Here is a 26,115-nt window from a genome sequence, read left to right as displayed (position 1 = left end):
CCTTTTCGGCCCTTAGCTTCTAAAGGATTTGATACACTTAGACATAGCCAACCCTTTAATATAGTTATTAGAATTGATAGCACTACATTTTGCAAAAGCTTGAATCATTTATCCTCTATTATTCCTTACCCTCCTTCCTACACCTAATATGCTTGAGCTAACTTTTGAGAATCCATCAAAATTGCATTTCCACTAGTTTAGGTCTAGAGGGACCCATTTAGTTTCCTTCCTTCCCATATGTTCAATTAGCTTAGATTAGTAAGGTTCTAATTAATATGTCAATTTTTTTTAATTCTATTTTCAAAAAGGGAGGGGAAATTAGAGTATTTAGGGAAAGCAAAAACATTGACACTCTCTTTGACCAACATCTTAACAATGTAAAACAAATCAATAGCATAATAACTCTGCTCCCTAAAGGTTCTATTATTCATTTCATTCTAGAAGTTCCAAGGAACCATAGGGAGAATTTGTTTCCAAAGATTTAATGAAATGGAATGGGAAAGAGGAGACTAGGACCAGGTGAAAAGAAAATCCTTAATAGAATTAGGCATAAATCATTTAGATTGAAGAGATTGGAATACAAGAATCCATAGGTCAAAGGAAAGGGACTAGGTCTATAGGTCCTTCTTCCTTTATCAAGGGTCAAAATTATATTATCAATCACTACCCACAAGAAGTAATTTATTTTAGGGAGGAGATTAGGTATCCAAATAAGAATCCTCTTAGGGTCCCTTTCTTCATGTAAAATTTGGGAATGGTAAGTAGTTTTAATGTAGAAAAGAAACTGTTTCTAACATATCTCCATATCCATCTATCTTTAGATATATAATTGCATAGTTCGAGACTTGGAAGAAGGTTAGACAATTCCTCAACTTCCAATTTACTAACATTAGGTATTCTCCTCATTTCTCTATGTCTCTCTAAAAGATTTATTAGGTACATCTAGGTAGCTCTTCCCTCTTCCTAGACTAGATAGTCTCCAACTTTCTCTCCTAAAGTTCTTTTTAACTAGTCTTACATTAGGCTATTAATGAAGACATCCTTTAATTATCTATATTTTTTAAAATTTTATTCTAGAAGAAGGAATTGGTTCTATTACCTATGATTTTTGTACTCTCTTTTATTAGGATATTTTTAGTTTTGTTTATGTTAGAATTCTTTTTAGAATAATTGAGAAGTGGCGTGGGGTGTGAATCGGTTATTCAAGGTCCAATATGTCCAATTCACACTTTTTACTAAAGTATAGTAGGCCCATTTATGGTACCATTCATCCATGATTTTATCCCTTATCCTAACAAGTTACAATAAATCAATATGCAATAATAAAGCACATAGAATCAACACATAACACAGAGATTTATGTGGAAACCCAATTTGGGAAAACCACTAGTAACATGCTACCTTCTTTTCTCACCCTTTTGAAGTGATGCCCTGTTAAAGGCTACAACACACTATTAAATGTGACCCTGTCAAAGGATTTCAACACCTTGTTAGGAGAGTTCCTTGTTAGAGGACTTTAGAACATTCAACTTGGAATGTCACCCTATTACAGGATATACAAAAAGGTTGTTAGGCCCATCTAATTCCATAGGACTTTCAATCATGTTCTCAAAGGCTTCATCACCTAGCTATTAAGCTAATCTATCAATATAGGATTTCCAATATCTAATACTATTGCTAGAGAATATTAGAAATCTTTGACCTAATATAATTTGCAACTTAACCTTACAGATCTCAAATCACACATCAACTGATCAACCTTGCTTGGCTTTCCTTCCTTGTTGTTCTGACAGCTTGTTCACCCTTCTAAGATCTGTCTCCTTGAGTCTTTTGCTCATTATGCTGATGCAATCTTCTCCTTGTGGTCACTTGATCAAATTAGAGTCACTGTGCTCTGTTCTTCTTCACTGTGTCTTTTCCTTGACACTTCTCACTAGTCTTCCCATGGAATCTATTAAATTCTATTAACCACACTCATCTACACTTTGATCTTTGACCTATAACTCCTTATAAAAAAGTTATGTAACTTATTTCCTACTTAATTCTTCCTGCTCATAGCTTGAATTGACTAGGAAAGAAATGATGTAATTTTCCCTCCAAATCATTTCTTCTATATACATCATGATATATCTATTTGTATTCACCTAAAATTGGTTAGCATACAACTGTGTGACACCACCTCATCATCCTTATCATCCAACTAGCTCACAAAAATCAATGTAACAACCTTATTGTCTCTGATTTGGTGAATCTTTGACTTTTCAAATAATGCAACAACTTGATACTATTGAAATACTGGTGCTTGACACATACTATGTTACTCAGCATCAACTATGTTTTTACTAATGCTCAGTACCTGAACAATTTTGCTCGACATCCACTACATTTCTTTGGTGCTCGGTACTTGAAGATTTTTACTTAGCACCTGAAGAATTTTTACTTGGCACACACTAGATTTTGCACTTGCTTGGTTCCAACTGAAAATTTTCTTGACTTGAACTAGCTTGCTTAGCACTCACTGATGAGCTTAGTTAAGCTTTGCAATTGACTTTGTTACAACTTACACTTCTAATGTATCTAAGTGTCTCTATCTTCTGTATCTTAGAATATGTCATCAATACAATATTTAATCAATGTCTTAACTGATCCATATAATTCATTACAAAAACCTTACTTCAGCCTTTCCCTTAGGTGCTCTAATTACCTCTTATTGATTAACTCCTCCTTATTAATCAACTAAGTGATAATACTTGGATCATATAAGCAATTGTCATTCTAGAAAATAACAAGTTTGACATCAATAACAAAATAATTATTGAAAACATTCTTTACCACCTTCATCATTCTTTAACAATGATCTTTTCAATCATTTCCAACAATCTCCCTCTTTGGCATTGATGGCAAACCAAACTGATCAATTAGGTAGGCTGATCAACTTAGTTACCATCAAACTTGTATACCAAACAGAAAACTTGTTGTCATTTCTTATCCATTCCATATCTTCCTCTTTGTATCATATCTCCCTCTTTTGCTGATACAAGTTGATTCCTCTATTATGTTGTTTCTTTTATCTGTATGTCTGATCTTCTTCTTCTAGTATTACTCCCTCTATGTTAATAGCTTCTGTTGCTTTCTCCCTTTTATCCTTTACATCTATTTTTGATTAGTTTCTCATCTCTCCCTCTAATCTTCTATTGATAGGTTTCTCATAAATCTCCCTCTTTGACATTAATGCCAAATATGTAGCATCTTGAATATGCTAGGTGCAAACTAAGTTACATCTCCAGTTTTCTCCCTCTTTCACCATGCTTGTGACTGATTTGGAGTTTTTGTACCTATTAACATCCTCTGCATCAACTTCTATTTTTCAATGATCAACTCTTTTTGATGCAGGGCAATTTTACTATTGCTTAAATAGCTTGGGTTAGGGGCTTTACCCCTAACTTACCTCTAAGATACTCATAAGCATCTTTAGGTAATAGTTTAGTGAAGATATTATCTATATGTTCCTTGGTGTGAATTTATTCCATCTTCACTTGCTTGTCTTCTACCAACTCTCTGACATAGTGATACTTGATTGCAATGTGCTTAGTTTTTGCATATATTATTGGATTCTTGCTAATCACAATATAATATCACTGGCTTGGTTATCTCTTCCTGCATTCCCTTCAATATATGTTGAAGCCATACAATTTTTGTGCAATCAATGGCTGCTACTACATATTCTACTTTTGCTATGGACTATGAGGTACATGTTTATTTCTTGCTAGTCCAAGTGACTAGTCTTTTTCCTTAAAAGAGTGCTCCTCTACTGGTGCTTTTTCTATCACCTATGTTTCCTCCCCAATCAGCATTAGTGTAGGCATTCAATTCAAACTTATCACTTCTCTTGTAGTACAAACCAAAATCATTTGTTTCTTTTGAGATATCTCATTATCCTTTTTGCTACCATGAGATGATTTTCTCTAGGATTAGCAAAGAATCTTGCCACTATTCCAACTACTAATGCAATATCTAGTCTGATATGTACAACATATTGTACTTTCCAATCATAGACCTATACATTTTCTAGTTGACTTTAGCAAATTCATCATTCTTGGATAGCTTGTGCCCTATTGCCATTAGTGTGCTGACAGATTTGGATTCTTCTAGACCAAATATTTTGAGTATCTCTTTGATATACTTTGATTGGGTCACAAATATACCATGTTTCAATTGATGTACTTGCAATTGAACAAAGAATTTTATTTCTCCAAACATTAACATCTCAAATTCATGTTTCATCTTGTCAGCAAAATCTTCACTAAGTACTTCTTTTCCTCCAAAGATTATGTCATTCACAATGATTTCTGATATAAGGATGTCCTTACCTTCTTCTAATTTGATGTATATGTTACTATTGTCATTAGTTCTTTCAAAGCCTATCTTCACCAAATATTTATGAAGTCTCTCATACCAAGCTCTAGGAGCTTGCTTCAACCCATATAGAGCTTTATGCAGTTTGCATACCTTATCTCTATTGTGTTCATCAACAAACCCTTCTAGTTGCTCTATGTAGACTTCCTCTTCTAGTATAAAATTTAGGAATGTAGACTTTACATCTATTTGGTAGAATTTGACACCTTTATAAGTAGTATATGCAAGTAAGGTCCTTACTCATTCCATTCTTGCAACAGGGGAAAAAGTTTCTCCATAATCCAGTTCTTCTTCTTATGCATACTCTTTGCAGACTAATCTAGCTTTGTTCCTTGTAATCTCACCATTTTCATCTTCTTTTTTTCTGACTACCCACTTAATTCCAATCACATTCTTGTATGTTGGTCTTGGAACTATTGTCCAAGTCTTGTTCTTCTCAATTTGCTCTAGCTCTTCTTTCATTGCATTGTACCAATCATCATCTTGTAGAGCTTCACTCACAGTCTTGGGTTCTACTTTGCTGAGTAGGCATGTCTCACATTTGATTCTGTTTCTTGTCATTGGTCCAACTTCTTTGTTTCTAATGATTTTTTCTATAGGATGGTATCTTCTCATATACTTTTCTAATCTTGGTTCTATCCTTGTTTCTATGTTAGTCCTTTCAACATTTGAACCACTGTGCACATCTCTATTAGGTAAATTTTCATCTCTTTCATGTGTGTTGTTCTTTGACTCAAAATGTGCATTTTCTACATTCTATGGCTTGACATCTAAATGTAACTTGACATTCACTGGATATGACTTGGTAGATAGTAAAATTTGCTACTAATTTTCATTTTGATTTGCAACATCACCTTTATTAGGCATACCTTCATAGAAGTATACAAAGGACTTATATTCCTTTGTTTTCTTCATGCATTCATCATGTTGAACTTTTGCAAGCTCATCAAATTTTATATTTTTACTTTCCACAACTTTGTTAGTGTTAACATTTAAAAACTTATAAGCTTTGCTTCTAGTGGAATAACTAAGAAATATGCCTTCATCACTTTTGGCATCAAACTTTCTATTCCTAAATTCTTTAAGTACATAGAATTTACATCCAAATACTTTGAAATGTTTGACATGAGGTGAATGCCCATACCATAGCTCAAAAGGTGTTTCATGAGTACCTTTCTTGATTTTAACTCTGTTGATGGTGTAGAATGCAGTACTTATAGCTTCTCTCCAATACTTGAGTGAAACATTCTTTTCCATCATCAAAGTTCTAGCACAGTCAATCACTAATCTATTTCTTCTTTCTGCTATACCATTCTGTGGTGGAGTCATAGGTGCTAATGTTTGTCTTTTGATTGCTCTATCATTGCATAACTCTTCAAATTATCTTAATATGAATTCACCTCCTCTATCAGATCTTAGGCACTTCAAGTTATTTCTTGTCTCCTTCTCAACTCTGGCCAAGTACCATTTGAACATTTGAAATGCATCAGACTTTTATTTTAGGAACATGACTGTCATCATTCTTGAGTAGTCATCCACAAGTAGCTTTATGTATATATCTCTTTTGTAGCTTTGTACCTCAATTGGCCCACGCAAGTTAGTATGAACTAACACTAATACTTCATTGGAAGTATAGGTCTTTCTTCAAATTTGGTAATCCCCTAACTTTCTTGATTTTATTGATGTTGATCAGATTGTAAAAGTTTACATGGCATAGCCTCTTTTTCCACAACCACACATCATCAATATATATCATAAGACAAGAAGCATCTAGATTAAAAAAATTACTCCTAGTCTAGTCACCCTTCACTATCAAACTTCAATGAGAATCATAGATCTTGGCAGTTCTATTTTCAAATTCTTCCTTCCATCCTATGTTGCCTAATTTTGATCCACTTAGTAGATTTTAGTTCAGGCCTTCAACATAGTATGCATTATCGATGATATTTTCTTTGTAATCTTGATGCTAACTTTTCCTTTGATTAGACATGATGCATCATTACCAAATCTAACACTATTGCCATCATGTTGAGTAAAGGTGATCAACTTACTTTCATCTCTAGTCATGTGATGAGAGAATCAACTATCTATGATCCACTTGCCATTTTTTTTATGTAGGTTACCAATGTTGTTGCTTCATCTTCATCTAATTCATCCTTCATAGCCCCATAGACTACTTCATCATTATTCTCATCAGAATCTTCTTCAACAATGTAGCACCTCTTGCCTTTGTCTTATAGTCATTATTACTATCTTCATTCTTGTTCTTGTACTTGCCTCCTTCTTTGTGGTTCTTCTTTTGTGTGCACCTTTCTACAATGTCACCAACTTCATTGCAATTGAAGCAAATAATTGGCAACTTAACTTTGAATTTTCCTTTTCCTCTATGAAATCTTCTAGCTAGCAATGCCTCCAATTGGTCTACATCATCTTCATCAATGGTTCAATCACTAGATACATGTTCACCTTTTCTATTCTTCTTCTTTGTTTGCACTTGCTCAGTATCCTTTACTATCATCTTGAACTTGAAAGCAGATTCATGATTGTCTGGCTTGTAGTTGTCAAAGTTGGACAATTCGAATGCAGTGACTCTTCCAATTATACCTTCAAAGTTTAGTGTGTTTCCTTGTACACACCTGTAGTGCCTGCCCCTAGTCTACATTTTTCTAGTTACATTCCTGATATCATTGCCAAACTCTTTTAGGTCAATTTATGTTTGATGATTAGTATTATTATTTTAGAGATTATCAAATGTTGTTTTACACTCAGTTTATTAAATGATGAGATTACTTGGTACTCTATATTTCATGCATGTACGATGATTATTCAATGTTTTTAGTTATCGATGATGATTAGTTAGATGGTTTATTATCACATGTGCTTTCTTATGGATACTAACCCCATACTGCATGTGTATGGTGTGCGTGTTTGTTTTATTTACGTATGGTGTTTCTGATGTGGTTAAGGAAGGGAGTCGTAGTCACCTGCTAGTCGGGATCTACACGATGCACCACTTCTTGCCATTGTTTGTTTAGCTTAGAATATTGTGTTTGTACATGCGTGGATTTTATGCAGGTTGCAGGTACCGAGTATCGACTTCCCTAAATTGCCAGGATGAGCATACCCTATCGCATTGTCTCAATGGTAAGAGAGGGCAGATAAACTCTTAAGTCCAATTCCTAAACACTTTAGCCAATTGTCCTAATTGATAATTAGGACTCGTATCTGAGTTAAGTACCCTCCGAATGCATCAAATGATGTAATTTCATGATTATAACCCTTTTTGTTTTGATTTAGTATGTGTTTTTCTATGAAGGGTTTTCGTATGTTGTTATATGAGTCCTTGATGTGTTTTCTATTAATTAAGTCTAATTAAAAACATTAATTAATGATTTAATTTAATGTAGAATTAATATGATATCTTTAATATTTAATTAATTGAGAAATTAATTAAATAAAAGAATTAAATTTGGAGATAAAAGTTCAAAGATAAATTTAGAACATGATAATATTTATTTAAATTAATAATAATATATTTAGAGTTCATTTTTAAATAAATGCTAAATATTATTGTTATTTAAATTAATTAAATATGTTATCAATTAAGCTCTAAAATAAATTAAAAGTTGAAAGATATTAAATTATTAAAGGTTTCTAGATCGCATGATCTAAGCATGAGTTTAAATATGAGAAATAAATTAAAAGATAAAATAATAGAAAATAATAATGTTATTTTAATTTCATAAAGTGCACATGGGATTAAAGTAATAAATTAATTTAAAATAGAAGTCAAGTGGAATATTAAGTAAAGTTATTTAATAATTCAACTTAATGTGCATGTAAAGATGAATGCAAAATAAAAGAAAAGATAATAAAGGTTAATTTGGAGTTAACTCAGTTGTGCAAAGAGTCTTCTTGGGTGAACGCACAATTAGTGCCCCGATTTGAGGAGAAAATTTCTTATCACAACTTTGGGGGTTCATTTTGGAGGGACACGAATTTGGACGGGAATTTTTGGGAGACAACTTTTGGAAGCGAATTTCAGAAGGCTAATACCAAGAAAGATTTTCTGAGGAAATTTATTGAAGGGGAGCAAATTCTCTAATAGTTTTTCAAGGATTTTGTATTAGCATCAGGATCAGGTAGGGTCTTGTGTTTTGATCGCTGATTATTTAAACAATTTTCTTATTTCCTGTCTTCTTCGTGTCTGTGGATTGTAGACCTGAATTTTCTATGATGAATGTTTAAACATTGCAATATTGGAATTTATCAGATGCTTGTCAATTAACTTCTCTATACATAGGATTTAAATGGGAAGGGTTGAATCTAAGACTAAAATTCTAAATTAGAAGTTCGGATGGTTAACTATATTTTCTCTGTCAATATTAAGAACGAAACAATTTTTCAATATATTTATATATATTAAAAGGAATTATTTTAACATATTTATAAATTTATATATATTTAACAGATTTAAATATCAATAAAATTTTATTATAAAAAAAATTGTATTTAAAAAAAAAAAATGTATATATATATATATTAATATTGGGGGGGGGAGGGAATTACCCCGTACCCACCCCCACTGCCGCGGCTCTGCGTGACAGTACCTACGTCGCAGCTACTGCGACGTCAGGTACAGAGTACTTGCTACCGCAGGCCCTGCGACTGCAGGACTGCGGCAGGCCGCAGACCTGTTATTAAGCCGACGGGCTTATTTAAATATGTGCATGGTTTTTATAATTGTTTTTAATTCAATTTTTTAAATTTGTATTATTTATAAAAATTTTTATTATTATTTAAAATTTTAATTAATAAATTTTAATATATTTTATTTAATAATGTTTTAATAATAACCTTTATTAATATTTAATAATTAAATATTAATGCATAGTTATTTGAAATTAATAATTTATTAATAGTTTTGTTAAATATTAATAAATTGATAGTTAATGAGATATAAAAGGGAGTGCTTAGTGAGATAATTATTAATCAATTTAATTAAAATTAGTTTAATTAAACTTAATTAATAATGAGAATTGTTAATAGAATTGAAGATTTATATAGCATTGATTTAAGTTAAATTGAAATGTCTTATTTAAAAATATAGGTTATTATTTTAATAATTAAATAAATAGTTACCCTTTAATTATATTGATTAATTAACTTAGAGTAAAAAGTGAAGTAATTGTACAATTTTATTCATATATATATATATATATATATATATATATATATATATATATATATATATATATATATATATATATATATATATATATATATATATATATATATATATATATATATATATATATGGGATATATTTATATGTTAATTATGAGACGAATGGGTTAATGTGTAGGTTAAACTGTGAACTTATTTTCTTGAAAACATACATTAAACTAGAAAAAAAATATATTACACTTAACTTGATTACATATGTTCAAATCAATCTAGCACTGAGAATATGAACTATATTGTTTTCTTATACTGTCTATGCTTTTGGGGTTTTGGGTGGTCCTACAGTGTTGACCAATTTTAGGTTGTTACCAGAGGCTCGAGATTGTGAATGTGATGTTATGATGATTGGATCTCGATCTTTTTTACCCAACCATGGTAATGTGATGGTATGCTCTATGATATGGATGTTTTACTATTTGTTATTGCTTTCCAGTTTCCTTGTGTGAAGTTGAGGTATACGTATTTGAGTTACCTGACTTGACCATTTTGGATTCTTCGATCAATTTTGTGTTCTATTATTGGGATTCTTTCTGGTTGCTTGTTGGAGAACCATGGGATATTGTGACTTATTATTGATGCCTCCAGTTGCTGATAGAGAACTGTTGTGATCATTATGATTGTCATTTGATGTTTTTCTATCACTTGTATAGGGCTGAGGTTATATTTGTGATTTGTAATTTCATGAGCCTACGGTAGGTTATCTATGTGTACTGTCAAGAAGTGGCTTGCGATGGGGGTCGGGGCCCTAAGAGGCTGCCAGGGTAACTCATTGTAAGTTGTTTTAATAAGTGAAAACATATCATCTAAATACTAACTTAAATGAATCTAATAAGATAACTGTATGTTCTCTCCCATGCCTTGAGTGCTAGTATAGACTAGGATGGGGTAGAGAGAATGCTTGGTTATGACCTTGCATTCCGTAGTATGCCTCGTCAGTACGAGAGGATACTAGTCACCGCAGGATCACAGGGGACTTGGGATTCCTAAGGGATTGCTCGGGTAACTTTCGACATGACTTTTGCGATGACACTTTCCCACTTGCATAGCAGGTTTCCTACGTGTCTTTGTGGTGCCTTTGGGTTAGATGTCAATTTTTTTAGGAACCCTTGAGTTAGCATACTTATAGGATTTCCTAGACTTAGAGGGTATTTATGATTATAGGTTTTATTATCCTATTTGGGACTTGAGACTATCTCGTTAGTGCGGTGGGAGTGGACCATTTAGGTTCCACGCGATCGGGTGGTAGTGCTTTTTACTCTTACCATTGAGATCCGTTCCATGGTCACCGTGATTGGAGTTTTCTTAGTTGGCATTTACCTTCATTCTATACATGGATGTTTTATCATTATGGATGTATTGATGTATCATGTATGGTGGATGATTTCATTTATTTTTCTGTACTTTGTATCATAGATTTGAGGATGATGTATCTTTATCTTTACATATGTATATTCTTTTAAGCCTTTCATACCCTATGACATGTACAGTGGATGATTGAGCATTCCGAATTAATTTTCCAAGAGGCATTCGAAACAAATGTATATTATGGACATTGGAGTTTCTGATTATTCTTTCATATGTATGTGGTAGTTGTTAGACTTAGAGTTAATTAAATTTAAATGTGACTCAACATCTTGGGATCCTTAAGGTGTAACTTGTGATGTATGTTGTTGATGATTACATGTTATTGCTTCCGCTACTATGTGTTTGATGTGTATGTTATACTTTCTTACTTTTAAAAAAAAAAAAATGTTTAGCAAACTTAGTGAAACTTTAGGTTAATTCTTTTGGATCCCTTGGCGGGGCATTACATCTGGTATCAGAGCCCAGTTTCTACATTGGGAGCTCTGGGTATATTGGAACGCCACTAGTGTTAACTAGTTGAACAAAAATGCAAACCTTAAACTATTATGTGTATCTCTTTCAAACTGAAACATGAAACTAGTTGAATTGAAACATAATGTAAACTATTAGTTGCATATTTTTCATACTTCAACACTAAGACTTTAAACTGGAAATGACACTTTTACTATTTGCAAAATGTGTGTCTTTTATATATATGATTTACAATTTTATGCATTATGGTTGTTATAGTATTCTGTATCTTTGATATTATTGTAGGATGGTATCTGGGACAAGATCTTTCGTTAGAGGTCGTAGCCTTGGCCGTGGTAGAGGCCGTAGATGAGGCAGAGATATCAGTGTTCATGAGTCTATCCATGAGAGCCCCATTTAGGAAGAGAATAGGGAAGATCATGTCAGTGAAAATCAGGAAGAGAACCATAGAGAGGGACATGCCGAATCTGAGGAGGTTGATCTGAGGCAAATGATGCAAACCCTTATTGATCGCTTACCTCCTATTCATGAGCAGGATAAAGCACACCAGGCAGGACATGAGCATAGAAACAGGTCTAGGAGCCCTCAAAGGGATTGAAATAGATCAATTGTATCCTCTCAGATGAAGGACCTTTAGAGGTCCAAGATCAAGCCCTTTAATGGGCAAGGTTCTGGGTATGTAGCTGAGATGTGGCTTATTGCCCTTGATAGGATTTTTGTTATGCAGGACTTTGATAGAAATGTCAAAGTGAGGTTTGCCATTGCCAACCTGGAGTTATTTGGGGCCACTTGGTGGACTATTGAGGAAAAGAAGTCAGGCATTAACATGGGTAGTGTCCCTTGGGAGATTTTCTTGGAGATCTTTCATGAGCGATTCCTACTAGAGGAATGGAAGCAACATAGAGCAGATGAGTTCCATAACCTGAGACAGTACACTATGACCGTTGCAGAGTATGAGCGCAAGTTCTATGAGTTCATGCCCTTTTTGGGATTCAGTGACAACCCAGTGCAGTTGGCACAACATTTCATTCGAGGCCTGAACAACCATTTTATTGGGGGTGTTAAGGTATTTGAGCCTAAAACCCTCAAGGATGCGGCACATCGAGCTATCCTGATAGAGCAGAGTGTCAACCTTGGACAAGGGGGTTTTGTGGGAGCACCTACTACAGTAGGATCTAAGGGCAACCACAACTCTGGTGGAATCAGGAAGCCTCCCTTCCCTAAGAGGAATCAATCTCAGCAGCATTCTTAGCAGCAGCCTCAGCAGCATAAGGGATGTTACCCTCAGGCACAGAGTGGTGGCGGTGGTTCCAACTCTAGGATCAATCACAATGCTCAACTTAATAAACGGAATCAGCAGTCTTAGCCTGCACAGAGTAGCCAGTCTTTTGCTAGCAGGGATAGCCACCAACGGTCAAATGCACCACCTATACGGAGAGGATCTGGTAGGGGCACGGAATGTTATTTGTGCGGACAGATTGGTCACATTCCAGCGTATTGTCCACAATGAGCATCTCAGTATTCAGGACCTAGGCCAGTGGCATCTGAGCCTACAGTCGGGGATGCAGGTAGATCTCATAGAGTATTTGTAGTGGTGGATCACCGTCAGGCAAACCATTAGGGGATAGTAGTTGAGACTATAGGAGCTATCTGAGGTACACCTCTCTCTGTATTGTTTGATTCAGGTGCTACAGATTCTTTTATTTCTCCATCTCTAGTTGTTAAGTGTAAGCTAGAGTCGATTAAGCAAGATCATGGTTGGCAAGTGGAACTAGCCTCAGGCACTAAAGTTTCCACGGATTCTGTAGTTCATAAGTGTGGACTTAGCATAGGAGGGTTTGAGACTTCAGTCGACCTTCGAGTTATTCCTCTTGGCTCCTACGATGTGGTCTTAGGTATGGATTGGCTTGGCTCTCATAGGGCTAGTATAGACTGTAGAAAGAAGACCATTATGTGTCAGGATGACCAAGGGAAGGATGTTGAGATTGTGGGGATAACGAGGCCTATATCTCTATGGATGATCTCTGCTATGCAATTAAAGTGAAGCTTTCATAAGGGATGTCAGGTATTTTCCATTATGATAAATGAGCTAGATGAAGAAGACTCTACGAGGAAGACCCTAGATCACCCTATTTTACAGGAGTATGCAGATGTCTTTTCGAGTGAGATTCAAAGCATGCCTCCGAAGAGAGACATTGATTTTAGCATTGAGCTCACTCTAGAAGTGGAACCTATCTCTAGAGCTCCTTACCGTATGACCACTCAGGAGTTAAGTGAGTTGCGTTTGTAGTTAGAGGAACTTTTGGCCAAGGGTAGTATTCGACCTAGTGTATCACCATGGGGAGCTCCAGTGCTCTTCGTGAAGAAGAAAGATGGTTCTTTGCACCTTTGCATTGATTACAGATAGCTGAACAAGGTGACAATAAAGAACAGGTATCCCTTACCAAGGATTGATGATTTATTTGATCAGATCAAGGGAGCTAGAGTGTTCTCCAAGTTTGATCTTAAGTTAGGATACCATCAACTTCGCATCAAGGAGGCTGATATTCATAAGACCGCCTTTCGAACTCGCTATGGGCATTATGAGTTCACAGTGGTAGCCTTTGGGCTGACGAACGCTCCATCAGTTTTCATGTGCTTAATGAATGGGGTGTTCTATTCCTATCTTGATAGATTTGTTCTTGTGTTCCTCGATGATATACTGATATATTCTAGGTCCCAGAAGGAACATGAGGAACATTTGAGTTTGGTTTTGCAGTGCTTGAGAGATAATCAACTTTATGCCAATGCGGCAAAGTGTGATTTCTTTCAATCAGAGATACAGTATTTAGGACACGTTATTTCAGGCGAAGGTATCTCTGTAGACCCTGCGAAGATCCAGGCAATAGTAGATTGGCCTGCACCCACTACTGTGTCGAAGATTCGTAGTTTCATGGTCTAGCTGGTTATTACCGCAGATTTGTGCAAAACTTCTCTAGAATAGCACACCCTATTACCTCCCTTCAGAGGAAAGGAAAGAAGTTTCTATGGACAGAAAAATGTGTAGAAGCATTTTAGAAACTCAAAGAGCTTCTTACCAATGCATCGATCTTAGCAGTACCTAATCTAGAAGGTGATTTCATGGTGTGTACAGATGCTTCCCTTGAGGGTATTGGAGCAGTTCTAATGCAGAATGGTCGAGTGATTGCATATGAATCACACAAACTCAAGGATCATCAGTTGAATTATCCTACACACGACCTTGAGTTAGTAGCAGTAGTTTATGCCTTAGTGAGATGGAGACATTTCTTGTTGGGACACAGATTTGAACTACATAGTGATCATCGTAGTCTTTAGTACATATTCATGCAGCCTAATCTGAATGCTAGGTAGAGGCATCGGATGGAGTTTTTGTGTTAGTATGACTTTGAGGTAAATTATATCCAAGGGAAGGAGAATGTAGTAGATGATGCTTTGAGTCACAGGAAACATATGATATTATCTATAACTCTTAGTGTTGATTTGAGGTGTCAAATACTTTAGGCACTCGCCACTGATTCGTGGTATCTGGAGGTGTGCAGTGAGATAAATTCAGGGAGACCTTTGGAGGTTAAGTTTTCAGGCTATGTCCTAGAGTCAGATGGCCTTTTGAGACATTCAGGAAGGATCTATGTGCCACTACTGGATGAGCTTCGCATATTGATCCTATCAGAGGCCCATCGTGCACCTTACTTGGCACATCCAGGTGTCAAGAAGATGAATGTAGATTTGCGACATTTATTCTATTGGTCCAGGATGAAGCACGACATTGCTGATTTTGTGGCTAGATGTCTTGAGTGTCAAAGAGTCAAGGCAGAACACCAGCATCCGGCAGGACTTTTGCAACTGAATCTCATTCCTTCATGGAAGTGGGACATCATCTCTATGGATTTCATAGTAGGATTACCTATGACCCCTCATCGTCATGATGCTATCATGGTCACCATTGATCAGTTGACTAAGGTGGCACATTTTTCACCAATCAGGTCTTCCTATATTATAGCTTCTGTAGCTAATGTCTTCATGTGTGACATTGTGAGACTACATGGTATTCCCCGAAAGATCATTTCAGATAGGGATCATGTTTTCACTTCCGCATTTTGGACATCACTACAACATGATCTTAGAGCACAGTTGAATTTTAATTCAACATATCACCCAGAGACAGATGGTCAGACAGAGAGAGTGAATCAGGTTCTCGAAGATATGTTGAGGATGTACGTGATGGATAGGCAGACTCATTGGGAGGACTATCTCTACCTCGTGGAGTTTGCTTACAACAACAGGTATCACATTTCTATAGGCATGGCACCTTTCCAAGCCTTATATGGATGCCCTTGTTATACACCTTTGAGTTGGGATAGTCTTGAGGATCGCATCCTGTTGGGTCCGAGATGCTTTGTGACATGGAGCAATAGGTTGTGCGTATCCGAGAGCACTTGACAACGGCACAGGATAGGCAAAAAAAGTATGCTGATGCACATAGGATAGATAAGTAGTTTGCTATGGGAGAGAAGGTTTTCTTGAGAGTACATCCACAGAAGAGTCCGATACGTTATGGAAAGGGCTCGAAGCTAGCAGCTCGCTTTGTGGGACCATTCTCTATTCTTGAGAGGATTGGTCCAATTGCCTATCGTCTTGCTTTACCACCCATCCTTGCTCACATTCATGATGTTTTCCATGTTTCAGTACTTAGACAGTATATCCCTGATGTTGTACATATTCTTGATTGGAATGAATTGCAGGTAGAGGATGGGTAGCTGGCTTTGAAGCCAGTTCGTAGTTTGGAGCAACGGGAGTTGACCCTCAGGGGTCAAACCATAGAGCAGGTAAGGGTCCAATGGGACCCTACTGATGACTCTTCAGCTACATGGGAGGATGCATCTAGATTACGGGATTTATATCCCTATTTGTTTATAGGCTTCTAGGAGTAAGCCTAAGTCTAGGGGGGCTGGATGTAGTGCCTGCCCCTAGTTTACATTTTTCTAGTTACATTCTTGATATCATTGCCAAACTCTTTTAGGCAAATTTATGTTTGATGATTAGTATTATTATTTTAGAGATTATCAGATGTTGTTTTACACTTAGTTTATTATATGATGAGATTACTTGGTACTCTATATTTCATGCATGTATGATGATTATTCAATGTATTCAGTTATCGATGATGATTAGTTAGATGGTTTATTATCACATGTGCTTTCTTATGGATACCTACCCCATACTGCATGTGTATGGTGTGGGTGTTTGTTTTATTTATGTATGGTGTTTCTGATGTGGTTAAGGAAGGGAGTTGTAGTCACTTGCTAGTCGGGATCTACACAATGCAGCACTTCCTACCATTGTTTGTTTAGCTTAGAATATTGTGTTTGTACATGCGTGGATTTTATGCAGGTTGTAGGTATTGGGTATCGACTTCCCTGAATTGCTAGGATGAGCGTACCCTATCACATTGTCTCAATGGTAAGAGAGGGGAGATAAACTCTTAAGTCCAATTCCTAAACCCTTTAGCCAATTGTCCTAATTGACAATTAGGACAAGTATCTGAGTTAAGTACCCTCTGAATGCATCAAATGATGTAATTTCATGATTATAACCCTTTTTGTTTTGATTTAGTATGTGTTTTTCTATGAAGGGTTTTCGTATGTTGTTATATGAGTCCTTGATTGTTTTCTATTAATTAAGTCTAATTAAAAAGATTAATTAATGATTTAATTTAATGTAGAATTAATATGATATCTTTAATATTTAATTAATTGAGGAATTAATTAAATAAAAGAATTAAATTTGGAGATAAAAGTTCAAAGATAAATTTAGAACATGATAATATTTATTTAAATTAATAATAATTTATTTAGATTTCATTTTTAAATAAATGCTAAATATTATTGTTATTTAAATTAGTTAAATATGTTATCAATTAAGTTCTAAAATAAATTAAAAGTTGAAAGATATTAAATTATTAAAGGTTTCTAGATCGCATGATCTAAGCATGAGTTTAAATATGAGAAATAAATTAAAAGATAAAATAATAGAAAATAATAATGTTATTTTAATTTCATAAAGTGCACATGAGATTAAAGTAATAAATTAATTTAAAATAGAAGTCAAGTGGAATATTAAGTAAAGTTATTTAATAATTCAACTTAATCTGCATGAAAAGATGAATGCAAAATAAAAGAAAAGATAATAAAGGTTAATTTGGAGTTAACTCAGTTGTGCAAAGAGTCTTCTTGGGTGAATGCACAATTAGTGCCCCAATTTGAGGAGAAAACTTCTTATCACAACTTTGGGGGTTCATTTTGGAGGGACACGAATTTGGACGAGAATTTTTGGGAGACAACTTTTGGAAGCGAATTTCAGAAGGCTAATACCAAGAAAGATTTTCAGAGGAAATTTATAGAAGGGGAGCAAATTCTCTCATAGTTTTTCGAGGATTTCGTATTAGCATCAGGATCAGGTAGGGTCTTGTGTTTTGATTGCCGATTATTTACGCAATTTTCTTATTTCCTGTCTTCTTCATGTTTGTGGATTGTAGACCTGAATTCTCTATGATGAATGTTTAAATATTACAATATTGGAATTTATCAAATGCTTGTCAATTAACTTCTGTATACATAGGATTTAAATGGGAAGGGTTGAATCTAAGACTGAAATTCTAAATTAGAAACTTGGATGGTTGACTATATTTTCTCTGTCAATATAAAGAAGGAAACAATTTTTCAATATATTTATATATATTAAAAGGAATTATTTTAACATATTTATAAATTTATATATATTTAATAGATTTAAATATCAATAAAATTTTATTATAAAAAAAAATTGTATTTAAAATAATAATAATAATAATAATTTTAAAAAAAAATATATATATATATATATATATTGGGGAGGGAGTGAATTACCCCGTACCCACCCCCACTGCCACGGCTCTGCGCGATAGTACCTGCATTGCAGGTACTGTGACGTCAGGTACAGAGTACCTGCCATCGCAGGCCCTACGATCGCAGGACTGCGGCAGGCCGCAGGCCTGTTATTAAGCCGACGGGCTTATTTAAATACGTGCATGGTTTTTATAATTGCTTTTAATTCAATTTTTTAAATTTTTATTATTTATAAAAAGTTTTATTATTATTTAAAATTTTAATTAATAAATTTTAATAAATTTTATTTAATAATGTTTTAATAATAACCTTTATTAATATTTAATAATTAAATATTAATGCATAGTTATTTGAAATTAATAATTTATTAATAGTTTTGTTAAACATTAATAAATTAAGAGTTAATGAGATATAAAATGGAGTGGTTAGTGAGATAATTATTAATCAATTTAATTAAAATTAGTTTAATTAAACTTAATTAATAATGAGAATTGTTAATAGAATTGAAGATTTATATGGCATTGATTTAAGTTAAATTGTAATTTATTATTTAAAAATATAGGTTATTATTTTAATAATTAAATAAATAATTACCCTTTAATTATATTGATTGATTGACTTAGAGTCAAAAGTGAAGTAATTGTACAATTTTATTCGAATATATATATATGGGATATATTTGTATGTTAATTATGAGACAAATTGGTTAATGTGTAGGTTAAACTGTGAACTTATTTTCTTGAAAACATACATTAAACTAGAAACAAAAATATTACACTTAACCTGATTACATATGTTCAAATCAATCTAGCACTGAGAATATGAACTATATTGTTTTGTTATACTGTCTATGCTTTTGGGGTTTTAGGTGGTCCTAGAGTGTTGACCAGTTTTAGGTTGTTACCAGAGGCTCGGGATTGTGAATGTGATGTTATGATGATTGGATCTCGATCTTTTTTACTCAACCATGGTAATGTGATGGTATGCTCTATGATATGGATGTTTTACTATTTGTTATTGCTTTCTAGTTTCCTTGTGTGAAGTTGAGGTATACGTATTTGAGTTACCTGACTTGACCATTTTGGAGTCTTCGATCAGTTTTTTGTTCTATTATTGGGTTTCTTTTTGGTTGCTTGTTGGAGAACCATGGGATATTGTGACTTATTATTGATGCCTCCAACTGCTGATAGAGAACTGTTGTGATCATTATGATTATCATTTGATGTTTTCCAGTCGCTTGTATAGGCCTGAGGTGATATTTGTGATTTGTGATTTCATGAGCCTAGGGCAGCTTATCTATGTGTAGTGTCGGGAAGTTGCTTGCGATGGGGGCTGGGGCCCTAAGAGGCTACCAGGGTAACTCATTGTAAGTTGTTTTAACAAGTGAAAACATCTCATCTAAATACTGACTTAAATGAATCTAATAAGATAATCGTATGTTCTCTCCCATGCCTTGAGTGCTAGTATAGACTAGGATGGGGTAGAGAGAACGCTTGGTTACGACCTTGCATTCTGTAGTATGCCTCGTCAGTATGAGAGGATACTAGTGGCCGTAGGATCACAGGGGACCCGAGATTCCTAAGGGATTGCTTGGGTAACTTCCGATGTGACTTTTGCGGTGACACTTTCTCGCTTGGATAGCAGGTTTCCTACGTGTCTTTATGGTGCCTCTAGGTTTAGATTTCAATTTTTTTAGGAACCCTTGAGTTAGCATACTTATAGGATTTCCTAAACTTAGAGGGTATTTATGATTATAGGTTTTATTATCCTATTTGGGACTTGAGACTATCTCCTCAGCGCGGTGGGAGTGGACCATTTAGGTTCCATGCAGTCGGGTGATAGTGCCTTTTATTCTTACCATTGAGATCCATTCCGTGGTCACTGTGACTGGAGTTTTCTTAGTTGGCATTTACCTTCATTCTGTACATGGATGTTTTATCATTATGGATGTATTGATGTATCGTGTATGGTGGATGATTTCATTTATTTTACTGTACTTTGTATCATGGATTTGAGGATGATGTATCTTTATCTTTACATATGTATATTGTTTTAAGCCTTTCATACCCTGTGACATGTATAGTGGATGATTGGGCATTTCGAATTAATTTTCCAAGAGGCATTCCGAACAAATGTATATTATGGACATTGGAGTTTCTGATTATTCTTTCATATGTATGTAGTAGTTGTTAGAATTAGAGTTAATTATATTTAAATGTGACTCAACGTCTTGGGATCCTTAAGGTGTAACTTGTGATGTATGTTGTTGATGATTACATGTTATTGCTTCCGCTACTATGTGTTTGATGTGTATGTTATACTTTCTTACTTTAAAAAAAAAATGTTTAGCAAACTTAGTGAAACTTTAGGTTAATTCTTTTGGATCCCCTTGCGGGGCATTACAACACCTTAGCTCTTGGATGGATAAAACTCTTATAGCATAGATGGGAAGCAGAGTTCTCAAATATTTGTTGCTAACTATTTCCTCTTCCAGTTCTCACCCAAACTTCTTATTACACTTACCACTTCTTTCATTCTAGCACCATACTAGGCAACATTTTCTCCTTCTTCCATCTTCATATCATCAAAATTTCCTCTAAGGCTTTCTCTCATGGCTCTTTGTACATTCTGATCTCCTCCATAGATAGTTGACAAGGCTGTCCACATTTTACATGTAGTATCACATCCTTTGATGTCATCATATTCAACATAACTGAGTGCAGAGGCAATCTCCAACATTTCCTGATTGTGCTCCTTCCTTTTGCTTAAGTCATTTGTAGTGAGGGGTTCTACAGGGCCTACATGATCAACTGTTATTGAAGTTTTTTCATAGTCACCTATTGATCCAAGGTATAGTTTCATCAAACTTTTTTGTGTTTCAAAGTTGTCTCTGTTGAGCTTGGGAACATCTCTTTTGGACATCTTGATCTTCTTGTTGCTAGTACCTTAAAACAAATCAGTAGTGGGCTCTGACACCAATTGTTAGATTTTTTTTTAGAATAACTTAGAAGTGGGGGTGGGGGGGTCGGGTGATTTAGTAATTCAAGGTCTAATATGTCATTTTCAAACTTTTACTAAACTATAGTAGGCCCATTTACACTACCATTCATCCAAGATTTTATCCCTTATTCTAGCAAGTTATAGTAAATCAATATGTAATAATAAACCACATAGAATATACACATAACATAGAGATTTATGTGGAAACCCAATTTGGGAAAATCACTAGTAACATGGTAGCCTCTTTTCTTTCCTTTTTGAAGTGATGCCCTATTAAAGGCTAAAACACACTATTAAATGTGACCATATCAAAGGATTTCAACACCCTATTAGGAGTGTGCCTTGTTAGAGGACTTTAGAACATTCAAATTGGAATGTCACCTTGTTAAAGGATTTACAAAAGGCAACTAGGCCCATCTAATACAATAGAAATTTCAATCACCTTCTCAAAGGCTTCACTACCTAGCTGTTAAGCTAACCTATCAATATAGGATTTCCAATATCTAATACAATTTCTAGAGAGTATTAGAAAGCTTTGACTTGATATAATTTGCAACTTAACCTTTTAGATCACAGATCACACTTCAGCTAATGAACCTTTCTTGGCTTTCCTTCCTTGTTGTTCTGACAGCTTATTCAACCTTCCAACATATGTCTCCTTGAGTCTTCTGCTCTTTATGCCAATGAAATTATCTCTTTGTGGTCACCTGATCAAATCAAAGTCTCTATGCTCTGTTCTTCCTCACTGTGTCCTTTCCTTGACACTTCTTACTAGCCTTCCCTTGGCCTCTATTAACTTCTATTAACCACACTCTTCCACACTTTGATCTCTGACCTATAACTCTTTATAAAGAAGTTTTGTAGTTTATTTCTCACTCAATTCTTCCTGCTCATAACTTGAAATGACTAGGAAAGAAACAATGCAACTTTCCCTCCAAATTGTTTCTTCTAGAAACATTATGATAAATCCATTTGCATTCGCCTAAAATTGGTTACCATAAAACTCTATAACACCACCTCATCATCCTTATCATCAAACTAGTTCACAAAAATTAATGTAACAACCTTATCGTCTCTGATCTAGCAAATCTTTGACTTTTCAAATAATGCAACAACTTACCACTATTGAAATACTAGTGCTCAGCACATACTTTGTTACTCGGCATCAACTATTTTTTTAGTGATGTTCGACAGCTAAACAATTTTTCTTAGCATCCACTACATTTCTCTAGTGCTTGACAATTGAAGATTTTTACTCGACACCTGAAGATTACTTGGCACACACTAGATTTTGCACTTGCTTAGTTCCAACTAAAAATTTTCTTGGCTTGAACTAGATTGCTTAGCACTCACTGATGAGCTTAGTTAAGCTTTGCAATTGACTTTGTTACAACTTACACTTCTAATGTATCTAAGTGTGTCCATCTTCCGTGTCTTAGAATATTTCATCAATACACTATTTTATCAATGTCTTAGCTGATCCATATACTTCATTAAAACAACATAAATTCAACCTTTCCCTTAGGTTCTTTAGTTATAGATTATTGATTAAGTCCTCCTTATTAATCAACTAAGTGATAGTACTTGGATCATATAAGAAATTATCATTCTAGAAAATAGCAAGTTTGACATCAATGAAAAAATAATAATTGAAAACATTCTTTACCACCTTCGTGATTCTTTAACAATGATCTTTTCAATCATTTCCAATAGTTTATATCTTTCTAGAGGAATGAGTAGCTAGTAACATTACTTTTCTGTAGCATAAAACAAGTAGGCGAATGGGGCATATACGTAGCCTGCAAGATGTTAGTCTAGGTTAATTCACCTTCAATAATTTTTTAGCTTATCTTAGAAATGAGGGTTCTATTCATTTCCTTGAATTTCCTTATTCCAAGACAACCTTGAGCTAGGCATTTACAAACTATTTCCCAATTTACCAAGGATATTTTCATTTTTTCCTTAATAGCAGCCAACAAAATATGTCTTTTTTATTTTTTAAGGGCTTTTGTAGCTTTGATTGGCACAACTGCCATAGATATGAATTACACAAGGATTCTCTTGAGGCAAGCCTTAAGGAGTTGGAGTTTTCCCCTTTGGATGAGAAATTTTCCTTTCGAACCTATTAGCTTTTTTTTGGAATCCCTCAAAAATATTATTTGAAATGAATAAGGGGGAGTTCTTAGGACAAAAAGGGTGGCCAAGTTATATGTCCTAAATAGAAGATATGTCATAGTTTAGGATATAAGATATTGCAACATGTAGAGAAATATTGGTTTTAAAAAAGAAAAGCTTACTTTTTTGAAAAAAAAATAAATTTCCTAATAAAGTAGCATAATCAATTAGAAGAGTCTTCCACATTTTAGCTTCCCTCTTCTGGGCTATCGCAAACATGACAATGTCATCCACAAATTGTTGTTGAGTAGAGGATGGTAGGGTAGTAGAAAATTCAATACCTTTTAGAGCTTGTCCATCATTGAGTGTGGAAAGATTCCTATCAAGAACCTTAGCCACCAAAATAAAAAGATAGGGGGATAAAGGGTCCCCTTGTCTTGGCCTATACCTATAGAAAATGACCTAGTAGGAGCCCCATTGACCAAAATGTCATATTTTATCATTCTAACTCATCACATGATCATATTGAGGAACTTCCCAGTAAATCTAAATCTCTTCAATAATTATTCTAGAAAGGTCTAGTTAACCCTATCATAAGCCTTAGAAGTATCCAATTCAAGAGCCATTATGGGTAGACCTTTAGATTCCATAGTATGAACTTGTTCATGAGTAGTGATAACCATATAAAAAATGTTCCTTCCTCCAATAGACCCTTTTTGATCTTTGGAAAATGGTTTGTAAAGGATAGGTTTAAGTCTCTTAACCATAACTTTAGATATGATCTTATAGCTAACATTTGATAGACATATTGACTTAAAATCTAAGAGAGAGGAAGAGTTTAATTATTTGGGAATTAAGGAAATGTAAGAATTATTCAACTCTTTAGTAAGGTGACTAATTCAAAAAATATGACACAATCTTGAGGATCACATCTTTCATAATATCCTAGTATTCTTGGAAGAATATGGTAGGGAATCCATATGGATCTTGGGACTTAATGGCTTGAAATGAGAAAGTGGCTCATTTAAGATCTTCTTCGGTGACTTTAATCATAAGGTTTTGGTTATCCATATTTAACACCAACTTTGAAATATAGTTGAGGAGATCCCCATGGTGCTAGAAAGAGTTAGAAGAGCCTTTGTTTAAAAAATAGTTAGTTTCTTCCATGTTTAGATTCTCTTCCGATATCATTATTCTACAATATTCTCTTTAGAGCTCATATTTGATTCCTACAAATGTGTTTCAAAGTGGATTAATGAAAAAAAATAGTATTCTTATCTCCCTCAGTCATCCATTCGATCTTAGATTTATGCTCTGAGAACATCTCTTCTTGTTTAGAAATATTTAACCAATATTTTCTTAAGATTCTTTCAATTCTTCCCTTCTCTTTGTCTTCATAATTTATTTCCATCTAATTTTTAATTTGTTCTATTTTTCCAATTAGGTATTTTTTTCCCCTTTGAAATAGATTTCAAAAGGGTTTTCTTTTCAACTCTTAACTTGATTTTTATCTCATTGAGTTTTGTGCAAATATTGATCATAAGGGAGCTAACTGGTCTAGTATTCTACCAATGCTATATGAAATATTTAATGCTAGGTGGGAGAACTACATGTTTTCAATTTTGAAAGGGACAATCACTCTTTTACCCATTTTTTATTCGAGTAGTAAAGCTTTGTGATCAAAACCAAATCTAATTTTAGGACAAATTCATCCATTTTGGTCCAGTTAGAAGATATAGAGCCCTATCTCTTATTCATCTAGGTAAACATTGAGCCAACACGATTTAAACCAATAGAATTGATCAAGTAAAACCTCCCCAAGTTTGATCATATTATCATAGTAGTCCTCATTGCCCCCTATCTTCTCCAAAGGGTAGAGAGGAGAGTTTAACAATCCTCAACAACCATCCATTTAGTATTTTAACTATTACCCATCTAATTAGCTAGGCAAGACCAAAACTATTTCTATTTTCCTTTGTTATTAGGAGCATAAATCTTAACCATATTCCATGACCACCTAACTAAAATATCATGACAACATATGATTATAGAGTTAGGATAGGAATAGATCAATATACCCATGGTTTTACTTGTTCCATATTGTAGCTAATTCTCCTAACATCCCTTGAGAATCCATAGGCCAACCTTGTCTTACCATTTTGCTAAATCCCTCTTGTTGCATCCTAGTTTCCTGGATAAGTATCATGTCAACTTTAGTGTCCAAACCTTTTACTTTGGGTGTAGTACATTTATGCATTATCATACTCTAAGGTTAGGACAAAGGTCCCTAGCTTGGATTCTACAGAGATAGAAGAAGGGAGAACTTTGTTGAATTTGACACTCACACAAATCTTGGCAAACAAATGACTTGATTTTAAGTAGGGTTCCAATGGATTCCACAATGCTCTTAAAGAATTAAAAATTACAAAACTATAGGTGGAGTTTACGAGATTTGACTCCTAGGTCAATTGCTAGATCAAGTTTAGACTTTCATTTGTAAATAGATAGCATTTTTTTCTCATTAGTACCAAGGGACCAAGGCCCATTAGTGTGAATGGATGTATTATCTTCAAAATTATAGAAGGAGAACAAAAACATA

Source organism: Cupressus sempervirens, chromosome 5 (assembly GCF_028749045.1).
Source record: "Cupressus sempervirens isolate cs-2001-9-10 chromosome 5, ASM2874904v1, whole genome shotgun sequence".
Classification (NCBI taxonomy): domain Eukaryota; kingdom Viridiplantae; phylum Streptophyta; class Pinopsida; order Cupressales; family Cupressaceae; genus Cupressus; species Cupressus sempervirens.
This window is presented reverse-complemented; position numbering follows the sequence as displayed.